Source organism: Herpailurus yagouaroundi, unplaced genomic scaffold (genome assembly GCF_014898765.1).
Source record: "Herpailurus yagouaroundi ecotype Mexico unplaced genomic scaffold, PumYag 162, whole genome shotgun sequence".
In the NCBI taxonomy this organism is placed as follows: domain Eukaryota; kingdom Metazoa; phylum Chordata; class Mammalia; order Carnivora; family Felidae; genus Herpailurus; species Herpailurus yagouaroundi.
This window is the reverse complement of record NW_024412403.1, coordinates 54,003,903-54,027,631: the sequence shown is the minus strand read 5'-3', so window position 1 is coordinate 54,027,631 and position 23,729 is coordinate 54,003,903.

The window sequence follows — 23,729 nt, the reverse complement described above, 5'->3', positions numbered from 1 at the left end:
GAAGGGAAAAGAGTCAGCAAGACAGACGCTGCAATTTTATGCAATGTAATCATGGAAATGGCATGTCGTTACTTTTACCATCTTTTATTAGTTAGAACCAAGTTACAGTTTTCGCCTCAAGGGGATTGGGATGATACAACACCATGAGGAGCAGGAGGTGAGGATAATTGTGGGCCCTCTTACTGCATTTCCACCACAAGTTGTATAATCATTATTCTTTGCAGAATTACTGATACACTTTGGTTGCATACCCAAATTGCTCTTTTTTTTTTCTTTTCCTTTTCTTTGTACTGTCTTTATCATAGACTCACTTTTCTCCCCAAAATTTGACATCTAAGCAGATATTATATTGAGTTTTCTTTTCCACAGATCATCTTCTGGAGGACCACTACCTCCTGCTCCTATTAGGGCTACTAATCTCTGTGTTCGCTACAACATACTGGACCTTGTATTCTCATATTTCTTATGTTAGTTCCAACTTTAGTTTTTACTGCAAGACCTCTTCAATCTGGATATGTTTAGTCAATACATGTTTATCAGAAGGCTACCATGTGGTAGGCATTGTTCTAGGTTCTGGTACCTAGTGACAGAGAAAAAGTAAAAACCTTTCACTTGTGATACTTATATTGTAGTAGAGGGTGACAGACAATATACAAAGTAAATGAGAAGAGAGCGTAGTTTGATGTTAATAGATATTTAGAAGGAAAATAAAGAAGTAAAAGAAGAAAAGAGGGATAGGAATTGCATTTGAATGGGAAAGTGTTAGAAAGGTAGAGAGTTACATTTGAAATAGGGTGTGTAGAGAAGATCTCACTGAGAAGACAATATTTGAGCAAAGACCTAAAGGAGGTAAGGGAATGAGTCACGTGGGTATCTAGCAAAGAGCTTTCCAGACAAAGTGAATCACAGTGCAAAGCATTCTTTAACGTGGAGGCAAAGAGGCTTTCTACCATGTGACACTGCTATCTCAACGAAACTGTGGGATCAGGAATTATTGCCTGAACCAAAGTGTAAAGTGAATGTCTTTGCAGAAAAACTCTGCAGATTGGAGATATTCTATGCGAGGATGGGACTGACCTGAGCTCTGACCCAGTCCAATCTTCTCCAGGGAAGTCTGACCCTGGCACACAAAAAGAAGATCGAAGAGAGTAGGAGACCTGAGAGAGACCGAACAGAGGCCCCGAGGCAACGGCACTACTGAAGCCAGAAGCCACGCAGTGGAAAGATGCAAAATTGAAAAATAAGCAGAACAGAAGGGAAGCAGAGGCCACAGATGTCTGAAACCAGAAAATGCTGATCTCCCAGGTTACTGATGGTAGAGTGTCTAGGGTAGCGTGAACAGATGTCCATGTCTCCCCAGTTTCTGATGGCTGTATTTCCTCTCTCCCCTGTGTTTTTTTCACCATAAAACCCCATTTCCCGATGTAAGTTAAGCTGTGCCTATGCCTTACAAACTAAAAGAACCACTAACAACAAAACAATTATTTCCATTTTTCTTACCTAGCTTGATTTTTCATTTAATTGTCAGTTTTTCTTTCACTTTGTGAAAACAAAGAAAAAACAAAAAAAGCAGAAGGTAGGTTTGGAATATGTCAGCAACATCTAAAGTCTGTCCATCCCATAATTGTCCAATTGGTTTTTTTCTTTTTTTTTAAATTTTTTTTTAACGTTTATTTATTTTTGAGACACAGAGAGACAGAGCATGAATGGGGGGGGAGGGTCAGAGAGAGAGAGAGGGAGACACAGAATCTGAAACAGGCTCCAGGCTCTGAGCTGTCAGCACAAAGACCGACGGCGGGGCTTGAACTCACGAACCGTGAGATCATGACCTGAGCCAAAGTCGGACGCTTAACTGACTGAGCCACCCAGGCACCCCAATTGCTTTTTTCATGTTGGGGTATCTAAGAGATGTTTCCCCCTCACCCCATCCAAGGACTTCTCAAGTCCCTATGTCAAACTGAATTTTAGTATTTTTCAGACTGATTTCTGAGCTTGTTGTCTACTCCTTCCTGTGCCTGCACTTGTGATGAAGGTTGTAGATGTATATTTCTACTAGACTATTAACAAACATGTTTGCCACCCTCTTTTACATAATTACTACCTTGAATCTCAATCCATTAGAGCAACTGTGGGAGGGACCTGCACCGTCACCTTGGGTGATTGTGGGTATAACCTTTCTCTCTCTCCATTAGAACCTCAAGGCATACTGATGGTAAATTTTCTTCTCTAGGAGACTAATGTATTTATAATATCTTGCAATACAAATTAGGCCAGTGAGTGCATGACTGTTGCACTTTAAATAGTTCATTATTTAAAGACAGGAACAATTACCAATAGCTGGCTCAGAAGCAATGCTTTACATTTGTACATTTAAATTGCTCCCTGTTCCAGTGGGATAAGTAAAATAAAACATCATTTCTTTTCCTGTTTTCTTTCTGGTAAATTTTTACCTTTCATGTTACAATGGTTGGGGAATAAGTGGCCCTAATAAAATGTGCATAAGTGTGGTAATTCAGCAGAAGCACGCGTATTAGTCACTGGAGCCGACTTTTAGTAGTCCCCATTTTTCCTCATGAAAAGAACTGAGTAAAATTATGATAACAGAATGTAACTCATACCACAATCATTTTGCTAAGCTCAGCCTCCGTAGCGCAAAAAAAGTCTGTGGAATTTTTAAAATCATGCTTAAGCAATTCTGCATTTATTTCGGGGGTATCTCATCCATGGTTTCTTTTTTTAAAATCTGGGTGATTATAAAGCGTTCTTCTTTGCACTCATAAATTCCTCCATCTGTTAGTATTGTATTGTTAAACTTTTGCTGCTGCTACTTTAGTCCAAATAGTACAAGGTGGAAAAAATGCAATGAATTTTTGTTGATGATAAGATGACTTTCCTGTTTATTAGACCAGCATTTTGAATTCTCCAGGGTATTGCCTTAAATCAGCATTTTCAGATTTGTAGAATTTCAACTAGTTTAGACAACGTCCTTGACATCCTATCAACTCACTAGGAGAGCATTAACTGCTTGACAGGGGAAAAATTCTGTCAGGAGCAAAGCCAAGATCCCAAGGATGTAAACCATATTTTCATGTAAATATATTTGATGGGGATAATAAGCTGAAGAAAAGAGAATGGAGATAGATCTATCTAAATGAAGCTGAGTGCTTCAGATTGGCGGATCAATACATAAAAATATCTGTGCTAGTTGAATCAATTGATTAGAGCCCCATGGAATTGCATCAAAGATTGCTGGTTTGATATTTGCATAGGTCACTTAAGTTTTGCAGAATAGTTAAAAGCTGTGTCATGAAAAAAAAAATGTGTCATGAACATTTCTCTAACTTCAACAAACCATCATATAAGCACGAAAGCATGAGGTGATCCGGTGAAAAAGTTTGATGCCCCCGCACACTTAATCCCAACCATTTGATGACAACTCTGAGCACTGGTCCCATTGAGAGAGGACGGGAGCCTTTGTTCCTCTGGAAACATATAGTTAATTTTGATAGAATATCCAAGTTCTGCTGCCCACACATAGCAGGCACTTAAGTATTTGTTGAATAAAGAAATGTCTGATTCTATGGGCTCATATGAAGCAATTATTATACTCTAACACAGATACCTGCAGAAATTAAGAAGACAGTCATGAAGGACAGAAACAAAGATGATGGCTGGGGATACAAAGAGAAGCCAGGAAAAGTTTTCCAGAATTTCACCTGATTAGCCTTGCACTTGCTCTATCTGAGCAGTGTTGTCTTTAAAGAGAAGCTAGATGAAGTGTTCTGGAGAGAGGGGACAATGTGAGCAAAAGGACAAGATAAAACGTGCTCCAATATTTTAGGACTGCATAGTCTCATTATTGAGATGGGTGAAAACTTTCCTCTCTATTATACCTCTCATATTATCTTAAGTACTTCAAGTTATTTTCGGAGAATCAGCAAATACATAGAAAAATATATGTATATGTACATATATTTGAAGCTAGTTCTATCTTTAAAAATCCTTCGGTATATATTTGTATAGAGATTTATAGTCTGAAAAATGTTTAATTCTTGTTCACTACCCATGCTCTTCACAACTTTAAACTCATACCTTATACAATCTTGTGTACCTATATTTGTTGTAAATGAGTAAACTTTCTCCTAAAATTTATCAACCCTTGCTAACACTGCTAGAAATTTGGGGCAACAATGTCTTTTTAGATTTAATGAGGCTCTTTAAAAGATCAGTCCACATAAGGGAATTCAGTAATTTGCAGAGAAAACATTTAAATAACAGGGAAAATTTTTAACAGTGCATGGAGGAAAGAGAACCCTGTTTGTTTTATTGAAATAAGAACAACAAAGAAATAAGAACTGCTAAATTAATCAAAAGAAGCTTGGTAATTAGCAAAGTAAGGATTTTTTTTTAAGTTCAGAAATGGTCCAAAGGAAGAAAGGAAAGTCTTATCTTTTATAAAGTTGATACTCAGAATGCGTGCGCGTGTGTGTGTGTTGTGTTGTGTGTGTGTGTGTGTGTGTGTGTGTGTGTGTGTATGATTTTCACCACCATCACAAAACTCCTGGAGATGTTAGAAAGTGGTCACTATAACCATTTGGCAACACAAATTATGCAAGATCAATCCCAGTTGTGAGATGAAAATACTTAAATTCACCCTGGATTTTCTTATATTTACTTTTTTCTTACCTTCCCCTACCTTTTAAACCAGCATCCACATAACAAATAAGAAAGGTAGTTTGTTAAAAAAAAGAACATGTGAATAATTGTGGTCCCTTCTTCACTAATTATATTCTTTTCAGTTTTATTGAGATATAATCAACATATAATGTTGTATTTGTTAAAGGTATACAACTTAATGATTTGATATAAGTATATAATGGGAAATGATTACCACAGTAAGTTTAGACAATATCTATTACCTGACATAGTTACAATTTTTGGCATATATGATGAGAACTTCTAAGATCTACTCTCCTACCAACTTTCAAACATACAATACAATACTATAAATAACTATGCTGTATACTATATCCCCAGAACTGTACCTTGTACTTGTATCTTTTGACCGTCTACAGTAATTTCTCCAATACCCTTTCCCCTGTCTTTAGCAACCACCAATCTGTTCTCTGTTTCTATGACTTTAGTTGTTTTAGATTTCACATATAGGTAAGATCATACAGTATTTGCCTTTCTCTGTTTGATTTCACTTAGCATGATGTCCTCAAGGCTCATCCATGTTGTTGCAAAGGATAGGATTTCCTTCTCTTTCATGGCTGAATAACATTCCAATGTATATAAATACCACATTTTCTTCATCCATTCATCCATCCATGGACACCTACATTGTTTTCATGTCTTGGCTACTATAAGTAATGCTGCAATGAACATGAGAGTGCAAATATATGTTTGAGACAGTGATTTTGTTTCACTCACATATATATCCAGAAGTGGAATTGCTGGGTCATATGGTATTTCTATTTTCCATTTTTTTTGAGGACATACTGTTTTCCACAGTGGCTTCACCAATATATGTTCCCACAAACAGTGCACAAGTGTTCTCTCTTCTCAACATCCTTGCTATCACTTGTTATCTTTTGTCTTTTGGATGACAACCATTCTAACAGATGTGAGGCAATATCTCATTGTGGGTTTTGATTTGTATTTCCCTGATGGTTAGTGATGTTGAGCATCTTTTCACATACCTGTCAGCCATTTGTATGTATTCTTCGGAAAAATGCTTATTCAAGTCCTTTGCCCATTTTTTAATTGGATTGATGATTTTATTTTGCTTTAAATTGTATGAGTTCTATATATATTTTGGATATTAACATTTTACCAGATCTGTAATTTGTACATATATTTTCTCTCACTTCATAGGTTGCTTTTTCATTTTATTGACAGTCTTTTTTTTAATGTACAGAAGTTCTTTCATTTGATGTAGTCCCACCCTGTTTGTTTTTGCTTTTGCTTTTGGTGTCAAATGCAAAAAAAGCATTACCAAGACCAATCTCCAAGAGCTTACTCCCTATTTTTTCTTCTAGGGCTTTAATGGTTTCAGGTCTTATACTCATCTTTAATTCCTTCTGAGTTGATTTTTCTTTATAGTATAAGATCAGGGTCCGGTTTCATTCTTCTGTGACTGTCCAGTTTTCTCAACACTATTTACTGAAGACAGTGTCCTTTCCCTATCGAATATTCTTTGCTCCTTTGTCAGTAATTAGTTGGCCATGTGTGTAGGTTTTATTTCTAAGCTCTCTATTCTGTCATATTGATCTATGTGTCTGTTTTTATGTCAGCTGCATATTATTTTGATTACTATCACTTTGTAATATAGCTCAAAAACTCAAGTATGATGGCTACAATTTTATTCTTCTCTCTCATAATTGTATTGCTATATTGTGTAATTAATTATATAGTAAAATTGGTGAGGACAAATTTTAATTTATGACTTTTGATTTTAACATAAGGCTTAATCCATGTCACCTGAGATCATCAATTTTCCCTTCAGGAAGCAATAGCCTGATTGCAGCAGAGGCTCATGGATTTATCAGCATTTTCTATATAGCAGATTTCCTGGAAAAGTAAGTTAATACTTAGGATATTCTTAGGCAAATGACTGCTGCAGTCCTTTGTCATGATGCCACTAATTTTTAATATTTGATTTGTCAATGTGTCTATTTTAAAATATTATAATTTATATAAAACCATAATGCATTTTACAATATGAAAGGTCAATTTCTTCTCATCTTTGAAAGTGCCTGATAAACTTGATTTTATATATATTATATACATTATCTTATTTAATAATAATAACCTTAGGAGTTAAGAACTCACATTAGATTTTTTTTTAATCAATAAGAGATTGAGAAACCTGTTAAAAGACACTTCACAGGCTAGTGATGTACCCAAAATTCAAAACCAGCTTGACTTGGAAAAATGATCCTACCTTATTCCCTACATCACAACACATTTTTAAAAGTGAAAAGTATGGTGTGTGTATGTTTAGGAATCATACTATATATTTTTTAAGTTTACTTATTTATTTATTGAGTGGGGGAGAGGGGCAGAGAGAGAGAAAGAGAGACAGAAATTTCCAAGCAGGCTCTGTTCTGTCAGTGCAGAGCCTGAAGTGGGATTTCTCCTTCTTGTTCTTCTTGTTCTTCTTCTTCTTGTTCTTGTTCTTCTTGTTCTTGTTCTTGTTCTTCTTCTTCTTCTTCTTCTTCTTCTTCTTCTTCGTCATTAACTTCTTTTTTATGGGCTAGACAGTTTTCTCAGTGCTTGCTAGTATTCTCATTTAATTGTCAACATGAAAAAGCTACTATTGCTCTTCTCCTCCCTTTTCTCTTCGATGAAGACGAAGCTCAAAAGAGGTTAAAGGGATTTGCTGATAGGAAACTTGGAAGCGTCAAAACTGGAGTTAAACACCATTTTATTTCAAAACCTAACTTACTGACAATTGAACTATATAGTTACAGTTTAGAGGCCCCCTCCTGAATTTTTTCTCATTTTCTAAGTTTGAAGAAATCTTTGAAAGGCAAAACCCTTCAGTCTATCCTCCCTAACCCTCTAATACTCAGCTAATCCTCTGACATGAATTGGGAGATGTGGAAAATCAGAAGGAGTATCAGAAGGGAAGGGCAGCCCTGACAGAGGCAGAAGGACACCTAGCAAAGGTGAACTTGACCTAGGTTATTATGTTGCCTAAAATAAGCCCAACTTCCTGTCTTAATCTGCGTAAGCTGCTGTAGCAAAATACCACAGACCAGGCAACTTAAATAACAAACATTTATTTCTCACAGCTTTCGAGGCTGGAAAGTCCAAGATCAAGCTGCGGGCAGATGTGGTGTCTGGTGATGCTCTCTTCTTAGTTTGCAGATGGGCATCTTCTCATTATGTTCTCACATGGAGTTGGAGACAGACAGAAAGAGAGCTTTCCTCTTACTCTTTTTATAATGTCATTAATCTTATAGTGAGGACCCCACCCACAAGACTTAATCAAACCCTAATTATCCCCCAGAGGCTCCATCTCCGAATATTTTGGGGCTGAGGGTTTCAATATACAAATTTTGGAGGGACACAAACATTCAGTCTAAAGCATTCTGATTTATAATTTTGCTAGAACATCTTTATTAAAGGTTCACTTTATTCCATGCCCTTTGGAAAGAATACTCTACCTTAAAGATCAAGAAAGTACAAGTTGAACTAGAAAGTTCTAGTTGAACTAGAAAATGTGATCTAATTCCCATCCAAACATGTAGCATACTATTTATCCCCAGGTCCTATCTTCAGTGAGTGTCATGATTACTGCAAATGGTTTTTATTTTTTGTTTGTTTGTTTTTGTTTTTTTCCCTTTCTTTCTTTTTAGGTGAACTCAAACCACCAAGTTTATATATTTGATATAAACTCTTTTCCAGAACAAATCAAAGAAAATTTATGTGGGTGTATATATACCTTGAATAACAACAAAAGAAATTCCCCACTTCATCTCAGTTAACTCATGAAACTGAAATTATTCTCTTTTAGCTCCCAACTGAAGTGATATGAACAAGTGTTTTTAGTGCGTGTAGGGGGAAGGTCATGATGAGTGGGGTAGGAGGGAGGCCAGACCCAATGTGATGATGCTTATAGTAACTGGACAAAACATACTGCAAGGAAGCTTCTGTACCAGAAATATATATATATGAATTTCTTTTTATATAAATGTAGCTGCCAATTTACATGTATTTGGTAAAACAAAACAAAACAAACAAAAAAACTTAATAAAAAATGCCCTCTTCCAAAATTTATTTGTTAGATCATCACGTGCAAATCATGAAAACCTTTATTATTATTATTTTTTTCCCTCAGAGCCTTTGGGTTAATGAAACACAGCCAGTTACAGTGATCTTGCTGTTTTTTCTCCTCTCCACTGAGCACAGATTACTTGAGGCCTCGTCTGTGAGGCAGAGTTTGCCAACACAACTGAGCAAGTCTAGTGTAGAGAACTTTAATGTGGTTGGAAAACAGCCAGCACCAAACAACAGCCTGTGTCAGGTTCTAAAACTCGCCATATTTTCTTCCTCATAATCTTTTCCATCTCCTTGTACTTATTGAGTCTTTCCCTCCTTGAGTCCTTGGGTTGTCAGGATTTCCAGAAAAGAGAAGTGGTTCCTCTGTTTAGGTAGCATGCATGGTGCTAACCCTCACCCCTTCTTGAATTCAAGTACATCCTAGGACAAGACTTTTCACTCACCGACCTGTTTCCTCTTGTGAAACTTGTGGTTTTTCTAATTCTGTGCCAGTTCACAAGGCTGATGATCTGTGTGAGATCAATTATTGTTGTGGGAAGGGAGCTCCACAAATGCCAAGTGGTACTAAATTGGTGAATAATATCAAGCTGCTGGGTTAAGACTTAAAGAAAACAGTCAAACCTGCCTAATGCATTTGTTACATATTTTCAGAGCTTGAATCAACTCAGGGAAACAGAAGTCAGATAAATTTAATAAGAAGAAAAAGAATAATAAGCAACTGAGTACTTACCATTTTCCAGTGTCCCTGATAAACTGCTTTACATGAATTAGGGTTTTTTTTAATGTTTGTTTATTTATTGAGAGAGGAAGCCAGGAAGGGGCAGAGAGAGAAAGAGAGAAATTCTGCACTGTCTGTGCAGAGCTCAATGTGGGGCTCCCACTCAAAAACCATGAGATCATGACTTGAGCCAAAACCCAGGGTCAGACGCTTAACTGACTGATCCACCCAGGTGCCCTTCATGAATTAGTGTTTTAAACATCACACTAACCTATGAGGTAGGTATTGCTGTTATCTTCAGTTAACCAATGAAGTCATTGACAGGCTCAAGAACATCGACTAATAAATGGTGGCATGAAAAATAGAACCTGGGACCTTCTGGTTCTAAAACAATGAACTTATATTGCTTATAATGTAGTCATTTGACTTCTAATAATAACAGAACTTCCTGCTAAGAGCATTTAGAGGTTCAGAGTGAGGCCTGAAGTCAGAATGCCTAGGTGGCTCTGCCAGTTGCTAGCTGTGCACTGTTGGACAAGTTACGTCACCTCACCTGTGAAATGAACTCAGTAAGTGTCCCTTCCCATAAAGTTGTTGTGAGATAATCCATGTGAAGCATGTAAACTAGTGCTCAGTACTTTGTGAGCATCCAAACTGTTTTAGGTACTATTATCACTTACTTAATGACAGTATCTTTCCTAATAATCACAACATTACCACTTACAGCCAGAAAACATATGTACAAGTATACACTAATTCACAGGTCTTGTTTGACCTACTGATTCCCACTTGCTGATACAATCAAAATAAGATAGTAATAATGCAGAATAGCCTCTTACACAGATCTGGCTTGGTTATAAGGTTTAAACATCAATTGCTATTTCTATCCCAAGCCATTTTAAATGAGCTGGTTGTTTATTTGTGAGCATTTAAGGAGAAAGTATAAAGTAGAGTGAAGTAACAGCTCCATTATGTACACCAAGGATTTGGATTCTGCATGGTCAGTGGGTAGGAAAAATCTGGAATTATTTCAAATCATCCTTGTATTGTACAATCGTATCTCTCTGCCTTCTGTATAAGCATAACAACTACCAAAACCTCTAGTGAACTAACAAATAGGCATGAGAAACCACGTGTGTTTACATCTGTTTCCAAATAGCCCATAGAAGCCACAGGCAGTTTATATAACCTTAGAGAGAATATTGGAACTGTCCCGGGCTGGTGTGTTTAAAGCTAACTCCCCTAAATCTATACCCTCTGAGGCCACAGGTTCAGATTCGCCTTGAGTTTGAATTCCAGCCCTGCCACCTAACTAGATGGATGACCCTAGACATGTCCCTCCAACTTCTGTTTTCTCACTGGAAATGTATAAATGATAGCACTACCTTCCTCATGAGTAGTTGTGGCCTTTAAGTGAATCCATATAATTGGATAGATTCTGTATTATGGTATACTGTGTTCTCAATAAGTTTTAGCAAATGCAATTTTATGAGTATTCTTATTGCTTATCCCACTCAGAATGGAATATTACTGTAATTTTAGCCTATCTTTAGATTCTGCATGCTTTAAAAAAGTTTGAAAGGGAAGTAAACCATATTCTATGAAAGTTAAACCACTTAAGGAGAGTAAGAAGATGTGCCTTGTATTTGCAAAATCTTATATTCACCTAAATCCCAGGTAATAAAAGCCACCTTTTTGTGCTAAGTTTTTAATCATACAAAATTATCAAACCATCAAGTAACATTTACAAAGTGCTTGCATGGGTGTAACATCAGACTGAGTGCTATAATATAGCAATTAATGTTGATATAATATATAAGTAGTTTTTTTCAAGGTCTCAAATGTGGTTATAAACTAATTAGTCTCAATTCTTGACTCTTTTTACAAAATATAGGAGTTGAGGTCTGGTTGGAAAAGACTGAAATCACAGGCCAAAAGGCAACTGAATTCTTCAGATGCCCAAGTCCAAGTTCATATTTCAGTTAATGGGCAGGAATATTAAATATTTTATGTGCCTTTGATCTAAATTGATGGGTTTAGATAATGAATAAGAGAAACCACATGGGAAAGGCCTTAAAATCAAGGTCTTCTTGAAGTTTCTCATAAACGTGCTTTTCTTCTATGAAGACTATCCCTTAATTTTATAGAAGCAAATTGCAGTTCCCTCTCTCCTTTGGCAATTGCAAAGAAATGTGGCTCTGAAAATGCAAAACGCTATACAAATACATAGGTATCCACAATCCTCCCAATTTTCATTTTTCTCTTGATTATTTTTGTTTGTTTGTTAGAGAGAGAGTGTGTGTGATGAGGGGAGACAGCAGAGAGGGAGGGAGGGAGGGAGGGAGGGAGGGAGGGAGAGAGAGAGAGAGAGAGAGAGAGAGAATCTTAAGCAGGCTCCATGCCCAGCATACAGCTCAAAGAGAGGCTTGATCCCATGACCCTGGGATCATGACTTGAGCTAAAATCTAGAGTTTGATGCCCTAACTGACTGAAACACCAAGACACCCCATCATTTTTCTCTTGATCTTTACTTTTTTTTTTTTCTCTAAAAGACTGACATTTTGAGACAAGGATAGTATTCCAAAACACACCCACAATGGGAAAGCAGCATAACTTTATAGGAAAGTTCATAGGCCTGGCCATCAGCATCATAGAGAATCCCAAACCCACCACCTTCAAGATGTATGCCTCTGAAAATTAGATAAGCTTTTTTGCTTTGTCTCTATTCTGTATACTTCACTAGTTATCTCTAAAAAAGGGATAACACTAATATCAATGTCACAGGTTTCTTTTTAAGGTTATTATAATAGCAGAAATTAAAAACAAAAATATTTTTGTCATATCCATTTTTAAACATGGTAGCCATTTTCATTAGAACAAAGAATCTGTATAATCCCACTATATCCAGGAAGCTTTAGCTTGCAGTTAGAGACTCCAAGATTAGCCTAAACAAATATATATTAATTTTGTTTTCTATAGTGGTTTCTGACTACTTGAGAGATCCCACCAATATTTTTCCAGCTAAATCATTATTAATTCTTATCTATGGATTTATGTACTATGGTTCATTGGTAGAAGAACCAAAATAATTCAGTGACACATATCAAGACACAGGGGATGAAATACCATCTATGAGTCTTAAACTCAGGGGAAGCATCTATGTTAATGAATGGGATGGTCTCTAATAATTTTCTTTACTGATACCATCTTTAGGAGTTTAGATTATGTTAAGCTAGGCTTGTAATAAATTACATACGCTAACTCTCTTACTTGTCTCTAAAATCTTATGTAAAACTATATTCCTTAATTAAATGAATTTCCCAATGAAAAAAAAAAGTGCTAAGACTTGAAAACTATGTAACTTCTCTTAACTACTCAGAATAAAAGAAGGAGAGAAGTGGGGTATCTGAGTGGCTCAGTTTAAGCATCCAACTCTTGATTTCGGCTCAGGTCATGATCTCAAGGTCGTGAGATCAAGCCCCACATCAGGCTCCACATTGGGTATGGAGCCTGCTTAAGATTCTCTCTCTCCCTCTGCCCTCCCTGGTTCATACTATCTCTCTAAAAAAAGAGAGGAGAGACATAAGTGGCTCTGCCTCCACCATACTCCGTGGCAAGTGAGCAAATGACTACTCATTTAATAGAGTCCACAACAACAAAACTTATTCTGCTTTGAATAGGTGCCCTCACTTAATGAAAAGGAAGAAAAACCTATAGAAGTAAAAATGTTAGAGAATCATATTGTTATTTTGTTGTTTTCCTACAAAAAGTACAGAGAGGAGAAATATATATGGAAACAGTTTTGTGAATTGAAGGAAACTTCCCCTCATCACAATACAGACACAACATAATTTAAGGAATTTGTAGTTTGCTTCCTAACTAACATGCCAAAGTTTCATAGCTTTGAGAGCTCTAATCAGGTTGCATTATATCTGTCATCTGCAATCTGTATTTTTTAAAATAATGCAATTTACTCATTTTCTCAGGTTAAATTGTTTTTCTGGAAGCATTTAAGGAGCAGTGCCTTCATCTGAGAAGTATAAATAAGGTGTATAATGTGAGAAACCTGAGTCAACCCAAACTTTATCGTCCATCTTTCCATATGGAACTCATCACCAATCTGTTCTATCTCCACTACCACCCTGCTCAGGCTACCGACACTCCTAGACTGCACCACTGAACACACCCCTTGAGTGGGCTACCGACATCCTTTCTTATTCCCTCTCCTGCATTTTCCCTCTACATCTAGAGACATATATATGCAATCCTTTTCAACACAAATCTGGTTTTGTCACTCCTTCTTGAATCCCTTCCCAACCCAGCCTTGAAACCCTTTCATCTCCCACCTAAGCTTTCAAAATTGTCCTGATCTCCCCCATCTTGCTTACTGATCTCCAGCCCATTGTGCTTCTTGGCTTTCTCCCTCACTACCATCACTACCCCCAAATGGGATTCAAAAGATAAAACCCTCTTATCTTCCTGCCACTCCTAATTTACCCCTACTCATCCTTCAGATTTCAGATTAATTGTCACTCCACTAGGGAAATCTTTTCCAATCTCTCTGCATAGGTTAATTTCCACACCTCTCTGTCTGAGAGCACTGTATATCTTAGCACTTATCACAATTGTAATTTTACAATTACTGCTAATTATTTGATTAGTATCTCCCCCATTAGACTGTGTTTATTCACCATTATATCTTTACTGCCTTGTACAAGTCTATCTGTCAATAAAGCACCCAATAAAGTAAATGTTAATCGAAAGAATTAATGAATTAAAAAGCTCAATTCTCATATATATGAAACATTAAAAAGAAATCCCACAATTAGGAAATACTGAAGCCTTATGTACTGCAACAAGTGCTAATAAAAAAAATGTCAAACAGAGAGGCAAGTACCACATGGATTACAATAATCTATCACTTCCTGTCTAATAGGAAACTGTGGTTCTTAGGAAGAAAGAAAACACAATTATGAAATACGGCATAATGCCAAATAGGTTATAATCCAAAAAGCTCTGGGGGTAAGATGATTCCTATGTTTCAGTCTTGGTCAAACTAATTTCCAAGCATATATCTTACATTTGAAACAAAATCCTTAACACTTGACCCTAAATATGTGTGAAATAATTCAAGAGTCTCATGTATCAAAGGTTAATTATGTGCTTTCCCAATTAAATGTCTTTTAGGCATGCCAGACCACTCTTAGAACATTAACTTTGAAAATATATTTAGAAATTAAGGTTTTTTTAAGTTCCCATTTTCTACAGGTTTAGAGGGGTCTCCATTTCATTAGCCACCTTGAGAACCTTTAGCTCTAAACATGATGCCCAAATTCCTAAAAGTGATATAGTGGAGATATCACAGATTCTGAGTTTTTATTTTAATTTAGAATCCTGGTACCTGTATTTATATCATATGCATAATTTGCCAAAAGTTATTTTCATATCTCCAAACTTCATGTGCCTTAGTTGTAGAACTACATCTAATCCTGTATGGAAAAGACCTACCATGGTGTGAGGGGCACACTGGGTGCCCAAATTATGCTAGTTCTTGTCCTCTTATTTTTCTTCCTCATTTGTCTCATCATTTTGATTATTCAAGACATTCGAAAAGCTTTGAGATCTGTATGGCATATTGTATATGTTTAGTTTCAAATCACATTTTACCTTATCTGTCCATGAGATGGATATAAAAGTTCTTGCAACCAAAGATCGGAATGACTTTTTCATTCTGATAAGTACATTTATTTATAGAAAGATAGCAATCAAGAGCACACATGAAACTGAAAGGCAGAAAGGACCTTTTGAAAAGGAAGAGGAAGGAGTACATGTAACCTGTGTCATTTTCAGATTGAGGTTCTCTGACATGTGGTTTGCCTGAAGGAAATAATAAGTGATACCAAAGAATTTAACAAAACCTCTTCTACAACTAAAATCTTCTCTCAAAGGACCACCTTGGTGTGGAAATCTGAGGCACACACCCAACTTCACTGGAAAGAGTGATTTTGAAACCAACAGCTAATTTCCTCCAGTCAGCTAGGGAAGGTTTCCCTTTGGCCATGTAATGTACATTAGAAAGAAAAATTGTTTTCTCTCTCTCTCTTTCTTTTAGTTTCATTGTATTTTTAAACAGAGTTAAAATCACTTAAATCTTCTTGCTCAAAAACTTTTCTTTTGCAAATGAAGGTGAGAATTTGAGGGTTTAAATCTATAAAGGCTTGTCTTGGATGTTTTGTCTCTCAGCCTCCCAAATCAAGTTTCTCTGTTTAGACCTAAATATAATTTTGACATTGAAGTATCCATAATGTTGGTCCCTTTGTAAAACGAAACAAAAAAAACAGAGACTCTGATAGCTTGCAAGTAGAAGTACAGCTTTGAAAACAAATCCAAAGTAATGACTGAATAAAACCTCTGTTAGAATGTCTATTGAATTACCGACATGTGACAGAAGCATCCAGCTAACTCTTAGCCTGAGGTGATGAATAGCACCTCTCCAAATGAAATACTCTGGCTTAGATCCCGTTACAAAAAACAAAAAACAAAAAACAAAAAACAAAAAACAAAACAAAAGGCAAACACCAACACTTAGTAAATAATGACTTTATTCCATGGAAGTGATACTTGCACAAGGAAACAGTTTCATTATTGCCATATATTACTCCAATAGTAGCCAGAAACATTGCTTAGGGGTTAAGAATGTGGACTCTAACTTGGGGTTGCCTAAATTGAAACTCTGGCTCCATCAATTACGAACTGCGATCCTGGACAGGTTATATAACCTCACTCTGCTTCAGTTTTCTCATCTGCAAGCTGGAGATAATAATATTTTGTAGGATTGTTGAAGTTTAAAATTTTTTTTTCCAACATTTATTTATTTTTGGGACAGAGAGAGACAGAGCATGAACGGGAGAGGGGCAGAGAGAGAGGGAGACACAGAATGGGAAACAGGCTCCAGGCTCTGAGCCATCAGCCCAGAGCCCGACGCGGGGCTCGAACTCACGGACCGCGAGATCGTGACCTGGCTGAAGTCGGACGCTTAACCGACTGCGCCACCCAGGCGCCCCAAGATTGTTGAAGTTTAAATGACAAAGCATATATATGTATATTAGTAAGCAATGTCAGCTACAATTTGGTCACGAAGTCCAGAAACATAAATTAATGTTTACTGTACAAAACCAACATATTAAGTGATCAATTAATGCCTACACCTGACAAGCTAGAAGGTCACCTAGAGGAGTTCCCTTAGGATGACGTACCACCCCATTATGCTAGAGTGGTAGAGGACTAATTGGATGATAATTTCCAAATCTGCATCGGCTGATGTGGCCCCGTGAATGGGTTACACACTCACTAGATTTGAACTCTCTCAATTACTTTTTCTGGCATATGCTAAAGACAGGTTTTGTCAGAAAAAAAAAATCTAAGAAACAAATCATTACAATGCATCACAGATAATGCATAGTGGAGATGCTATGGAAAAGCATTGACATTGTTGCAATTTCACACAGTGTGAATTTCAACAGATCTATACATTGCTAATGAGGGACGACCTGTGGAATGTGCCATGCAAAATTATTGACCAAATCATAAACAAATGTTATCATGTTATTTCTTACATGTTCAGATTTCTGAGAGCCCAGCATGTTAATACCGATGGTAGTCGATTAAGCTTTTGCCTACCACCGTTAGGAATTTCTCCCTGCCATACACTTAAGAAAAGACTGGTATTGTGAAGAGGAGCCTTCTCTTAGATGTCTTCTTCTAGGACAACGGATGGAGTCAATAATAAGCTACTCAAAAGGTGAGGATAGAAAATTCTTCCTAAGAGTTTAGGTAGAGACATCTTAGAGTCTTCTGTCATAATGTAAATGGATTTATTTCCAAAGCAGGAAACAGTTGAGAGCAGTGTCATTTTGATGGTGAAGAGAAAGGAGAGATTCAGGGCACATGATAATGCTTGGGGAAAGTCAAATCTAAGATCTTATAAATAAATTAAAATTCTGGTAGAAGCAGAATTTGAATCCAGATTTATCTATAAAAATCTTTGCTCTTTCTGCTTCTGGACATATTTTACAGTTCCTATTATGTGCCAGAAATCATGCTAGCTAAGGAATTGCCAGATTTAGCAAATAAAAATACAGGATGTCCAGTTAAATCTGAATTTCAGATAAATGATGAATAATTGCTGGACATAATTATATCTCATGCAATATTGAGGACATATTTATATAAAATGAATTATTTGTTGTTTTTCATCATTAATCTGGAAGTCAAGTTGATTTACCAGATGAAATACAGTGTACCTAGTTAAATTTAAATTTTAAATAACAATAAGTGATTGTTTAGTGTAGCTATGTCCCATGCAATACTTGGGATATATTTATAGGAAATAAATTACTTGTTCTATTTCATCAGTAATCTGAAATTAAAATTTAATTGGGTGCACTATATTTCTCCTGGCAACTCTATGCTATCTCTATACATTCTCCCTTAATCCAAATTTGCAAAAGTTAGAAGAATTCACCGTTTTTTCCAGTTCAAGTAGATAATAAATGATCAACTTTGAATTAAAACCCTGGCTTATTTCACTTCAGAGTGTGTGCTGGTGGGGATGAGGGGTTTAGACTGCTCTGTAAGGTAGACAAGGGATACAGAAAGGGAAGGGATGTCATTTTGGTCTGGGCTCTGGTTCTGCACTCGAAGTTTTCTCCTTTTTTTTTTTTTCATTTTAAATTTATTTATTTATTTTGAGAGGGAGAGAGGGAGAGAGGGAGAAAGAGAAAGAGTTCGGAGGGGAGAGGCAGAAAGAAAGGGAGAATCCCAAGCAGACTCCATGCTCAGCATGGAGCCTCGCCCGGGGTTCATTCCCACAACCATGAGATCATGTCCTGAGCTAAAATCAAGAGTTGACTACTTAACCAACTGAGCTACCCAGGAGCCCCGGTTTTCTCCTTTCTTAAATTCAGTTCGATCTATTTGCTCCATGAATTTGGTTAAATGGAAAAGAATGGGCAAATATTTCTACTCTTATAAATCCATAAACAGCATGCCAATTTTCTTGAATCAAAATTCAGGATGTACACTCTGAAAATAATCTGATAAATGAATGAAATATTGAAAAATAATGATGGTCACAAAAATCTGATGTAAATAGTCACTTAACCCATAATTCCAAGTCCTTTATGAGCACACAATAAACTATGTTCCTTCATTTGGTGGTACAACACTTTTTTTTTCTTACATTAATACCACTTACTGGTATTAATATAATTTCTCATTTGTCTTTAGTGGTTTGCATTTTCCACCTATCAGTATCAGAATCCCTAGATTACATTAAAACCTCTAAAGAGAGATTTATAAGACATATAAGAATTCTTGATAGTAATAATACACCTCCAGTTTTTAATTAATTTCAAATATATTTCTATATCATTTACCACAAACTAATTCAAATAATCGACCTAGAGCACTGGAGTTAAAGAGAAATCTAAACTGGAGACTCATGGGATAGTATTTCCTTTTGCATAATAAACCCAAAGTACATATGAGTTGCTTCTGTTTATTCATCTGTTTTTTTCCTGAGTGGACATAATCTTTTGCACACACCTACCACTCTCTCATCTGATACCGCTCAGAACAAATGCCTTACCTTGGTTGGATATTATATGCGGGTTGGATTGGATGTTGAATACAGGTTGGATGTTGGCTGAATGGTTGGATGTTGAATATGTATTACTGCAGGATATGTTATCCCTCTAATGAATGCAATCTAGTCTAGAAAGAGATTTATATCTGATAATACAACTTGAATAGAATAGAATCCAAAGTACTACCTGAAATAGACTCTGGCTGATTTACTAATAGATTTTTTAAAACTAATGTTCATTTCTGAGACCATTGTACTTAGTGTTGATCTGTAATAACAAAAAAAATACTAGCAAATCTGGGGATTTTTTATTTTATTTTATTTATTTGGAGAGAGTGAGAACAGAAGCAGGAGAGGGGCAGAGAGAGAGAGGGAGAGAATCCCAAGCAGGATCCACACTGTCAGCACAGAGCCTGATGTGGGGCTTGAACTCATAAACTGTGAGATCATGACCTAGGTGGAAACCAAGAGTCGGACACTCAACCAACTGAGCCACCCAGCCACCTAAGGGGATTTTGTTTTGTTTTGTTGTTTGAAAAGTACAGATCATGACTCATTAGCAAGTGGATTAAGCCATTTGGAATGAGAAAGATGAGCATGCATAGTACATAAAGTGGCAAAGTATTATTTTCATGCTCCTTAAATCCATAGATTTGAGTCAAAAACATTTGAAATCCTACGTACTTTTTTGCCTGGCAAAAAAAAAAAAAAATGTTCTCTTGTATAAATAAATGTTCCCTTAGAACCTTATCTAAAGGGAAACATTAACCTTACTTATTAGAAAATCATAGTTATTGATACCTTTAATAATTAAATGTCACTTTTATTACCCTTTGGTTCATCATTTTCATGGAAGATAGTTTTAGACAGCTATTTATATACCAACAGTGGCTGCCTCAATCTCAAAAACTTTGAAATCCTTTATAATAGGAAATTCATCCCCCCTAATGCTAATATCTTATCCATTTCTGCAGCTGCAGAATTGCCAGATTTTGTCTCTCTTCAGTATCTGCCATGAAGCTCTATTCCAGCTCTGGCCTTTTCATCTGTAGTCTTTCAATATAACCTCCCAATGAGAGGCATCTTTTTTTAACCTCTCTTAATCTCTCTCTCTCTCTTTTTCTTCCCCCTCCGCAACTCTTCTTTATCGCACGTGAATGCCTAAAATGCTACATGGTGGTTTATGTCATTTGATTGTTCCAAAAGATCTGTAAGGTAGAAGAGAATGTTGGAAAGAACCCCAACTGATTCCACCAAATGCCTGCAGCATGCAAAGCGCTTGTTGAGATGTTATCAAGTATAATCCTCACAATAAGTTTGTGAAAAGATAGAATTGCTTGCCTATCATAAACCATCTTACTGGGGCACAGAGTGGTAAACTGGGTAGCAGATATATTGCCAGACCAGCTGAGATGCACAGAAGAAAGATTGCTTATACAAGTCATAAGAGAGATGCAGTGAAAGCAGGACGGACTCCTAGTTTAGTGCTGGCTCCTTCCCCCTAAACACTCACATACTTTTGTACCTTTCTGGAGAAATGATAAAAGAGTAAGTGGCTATATTATGAGCATTTCCTTCTAATACACTGGCTTCCAACAGTGTTTTTACGGCATATTTGCAGTTTTAGCAGCTTAGAAATATAAGAGTGGTATGTGTTGTTTTCCTAATCTAACAACAGCAATGATAATAACAGAATATCTAGTTTGTTTCTCACTTTTTTTGTTTGTTTGTTTGTTTTCATTTTGATGAATGCAGGAGGCCAGATAATAGAGCTCTGGGTATTTAAGCCATTTTCTGCAATAACAACAAAAATTGATTTGTCCCATCATTATCCCTAAAGTGCCAAGTTTTGGGGTCATAAATTATTCTAATCTCGAAAGTATTCAACTTCTGTTCAGCTCTGAACTGGATGAGATTGTCAGGTTCTAAGATTTGAGTCCTATGCTGCTGTGATGAGGAGAGTAAAAAGCATGTAAAATAAATGATTTGCCCAAGGGATTCACATTTATGATTGATTATTGATCTTTTGAAGGGTTTTCTATAAGTAGAAAAGTTTTTGCATTAAACCTTATTCTAGAACACGATCAAAACATCTTTTACATACAACTTTAACATGGTAACATAACCTATTTTAATTTTTTTTTTCAACGTTTTTATTTATTTTTGGGACAGAGAGAGACAGAGCATGAATGGGGGAGGGGCAGAGAGAGAGGGAGACACAGAACTGGAAACAGGCTCCAGGCTCTGAGCCATCAGCCCAGAGCCCGACGCGGGGCCCAAACTCACGGACCGCGAGATCGTGACCTGGCTGAAGTCGGACGCTTAACCGACTGCGCCACCCAGGCACCCCAACATAACCTATTTTAAAGGCTTGTTTAGGAAGAGGACTCTAGTGCCTGGTGGCTCTCATTTTATGTGACTTCCCTGCTGCCTTTGACATTGTTGACAACCAATTCTTCAAATTCTCTTTTGTCCAGGTTCTGACACTTTCTTTTTCTTATACATCGTCTTGCCTTTTTGACAAGTTCTATCTTCCAGCTGTGGGGTAGTCCTTGCTCCTCTGCTCATTTGACTTTATTTCCATACTCTCAGAAAATTAAGCTCTTTCTATGGCAGCTTTCTCACAATTTTTTCTCTGAATTACTCCTGGCAGCAGCAGTAATTAATGCAGATTCATTCCATCCTGTGTTTCACCTTAAAAATGTTATTTATTTTCTTTTTCATAATACTTCACTGGAAGCACACATAATAATTTTTTTTTAGAATTGTGAAAAATTTTAAACATTTTCCTCATATTTTGAAGTATATTTCCAAGTTTTATCTCATTGAATCCATGGCTTTTATGTACCCCTGGCTCTAGTCAGGTCCCTTGGAGCAGGAATACTATCTGAGAGGCTCTGTCTTAAACTATCTTTATCTCCAGCTCTGACCTGCATCTCAAGTTCACGCACACCTCTGACTGGCCAGGATTTTACTTGGCAGTTCTGGCAAATATCTGACATGCAACATGTTTAAAGCCAAACATATAACCTTCCCTTCCAAACTGACTCCTCTGTCTCTCGGAACAGTATTATGATGTTCCCAGTAACACGAGATAAAGATTTCAATATTATTTTCAATTCCTCTTTTAATTTGCATATAAAATAATTAAATCTTATTATTATATTCTACTTCTCTTTCTTACTTACTCATAGTCTAGCATCTTCCAGAGAACATGCAAGGATCTTTAACCTTTTTGGAGTCATGGACTGTTTTTGTCAACCGAAGCTCATGGACCTCTCCCCAGAGGATCTATATTGTAGTACATACATTTTTTTCTTTTTTTTATTTCAAGTTTTTATTTAAATTCTAGTTAATTAACATATGTGGTAAAATTGGTTTCAGGTCTAGAATTTACTGATTCATCACTTACATACGATACCTGATGCTCATAGCAAAAATAGCCATTTAGCCCATCCCCCACCACCTCCCTCCATCAACCCTCAGTTTGTTCTCTATAGTTAAGAGTCTCACATGGTTGGGGCTCATTTGGTTAAGCGTGGGACTTCAGCTCAGGTCATGATCTCACAGTTCATGGGTTTGAGCCCCAAGTTGGGGTCTGTGCTGACAGCTCAGAACCTGGAGCCTGCTCCAGATTCTGCGTTTTCCTCTCTCTCTGCCCCTCCCCTGATCTGTCTGTCTCTGTCTCAAAAATAAATAGACGTTAAAAATAAACTTAAAAAAAAGTCTCTTATGATTTGCTTCCATCCTTTTTTTCCCTTCCCCTATGTTCCTCTGTTTTGTTTCTTAAATTCCACATATGAGTGAAACCGTATGGTATTTGTCTATCTCCGACTGACTCATTTCTCTTAGCATAATACACTCTAGCTCCATCCACATGGTTGCAATGGCAAGATTTCATTCTTTTTGAGGATGGAGTAATATTCCATCGTATAGCTATGCCACATCTTCTTTATACATACATTTTTGAGGGGGTTCAAATTCCCTACCCCAATAAAATGGCTTTAGCATCTAGCTTCCTTTCCTCCAAGACTTCCAAATTGCTGTCAGATTTATCTCCCTTAAATACAGTCTTTATTAAGCCATTAGCCAACTCAAAAATGTTATACTATATACACTATAAACCACTCATAGCATAAAATGAGAGAGTTGGGTGATGTTTTAATATGTATTAAGGGTTTATTTGGCTCAGCACTCTATACATATTATTATTATAGTTAAGACTCACAGTACAATTACCTGATAATATTATCTTCTTTTTGTAAGAAGGAAAAGGAGACATACATATTTAGGACGGCTGTCTTACCTCAAACTTTATAATTTTTCTCTTACTCCAAGTTGCCTTCATTTGTTCTCTTGTCTCAAATCCAAACACTTTACTTTGCCTTACATAAATGTTTTTTCCCCAAAACTTTTTCTAACTTTGTACTCCATGACTATCTTTTTATGAGTTGGAATTCTCTTATTATTCTCCCCCAAATTTGACATGTACATAAGTTTTCATACGTTGCCTTCTCATCTAAGAAAAGGAAAAACAATCAATGGTCCTTGCCCTTGCTATCCAACTCCTTCCCA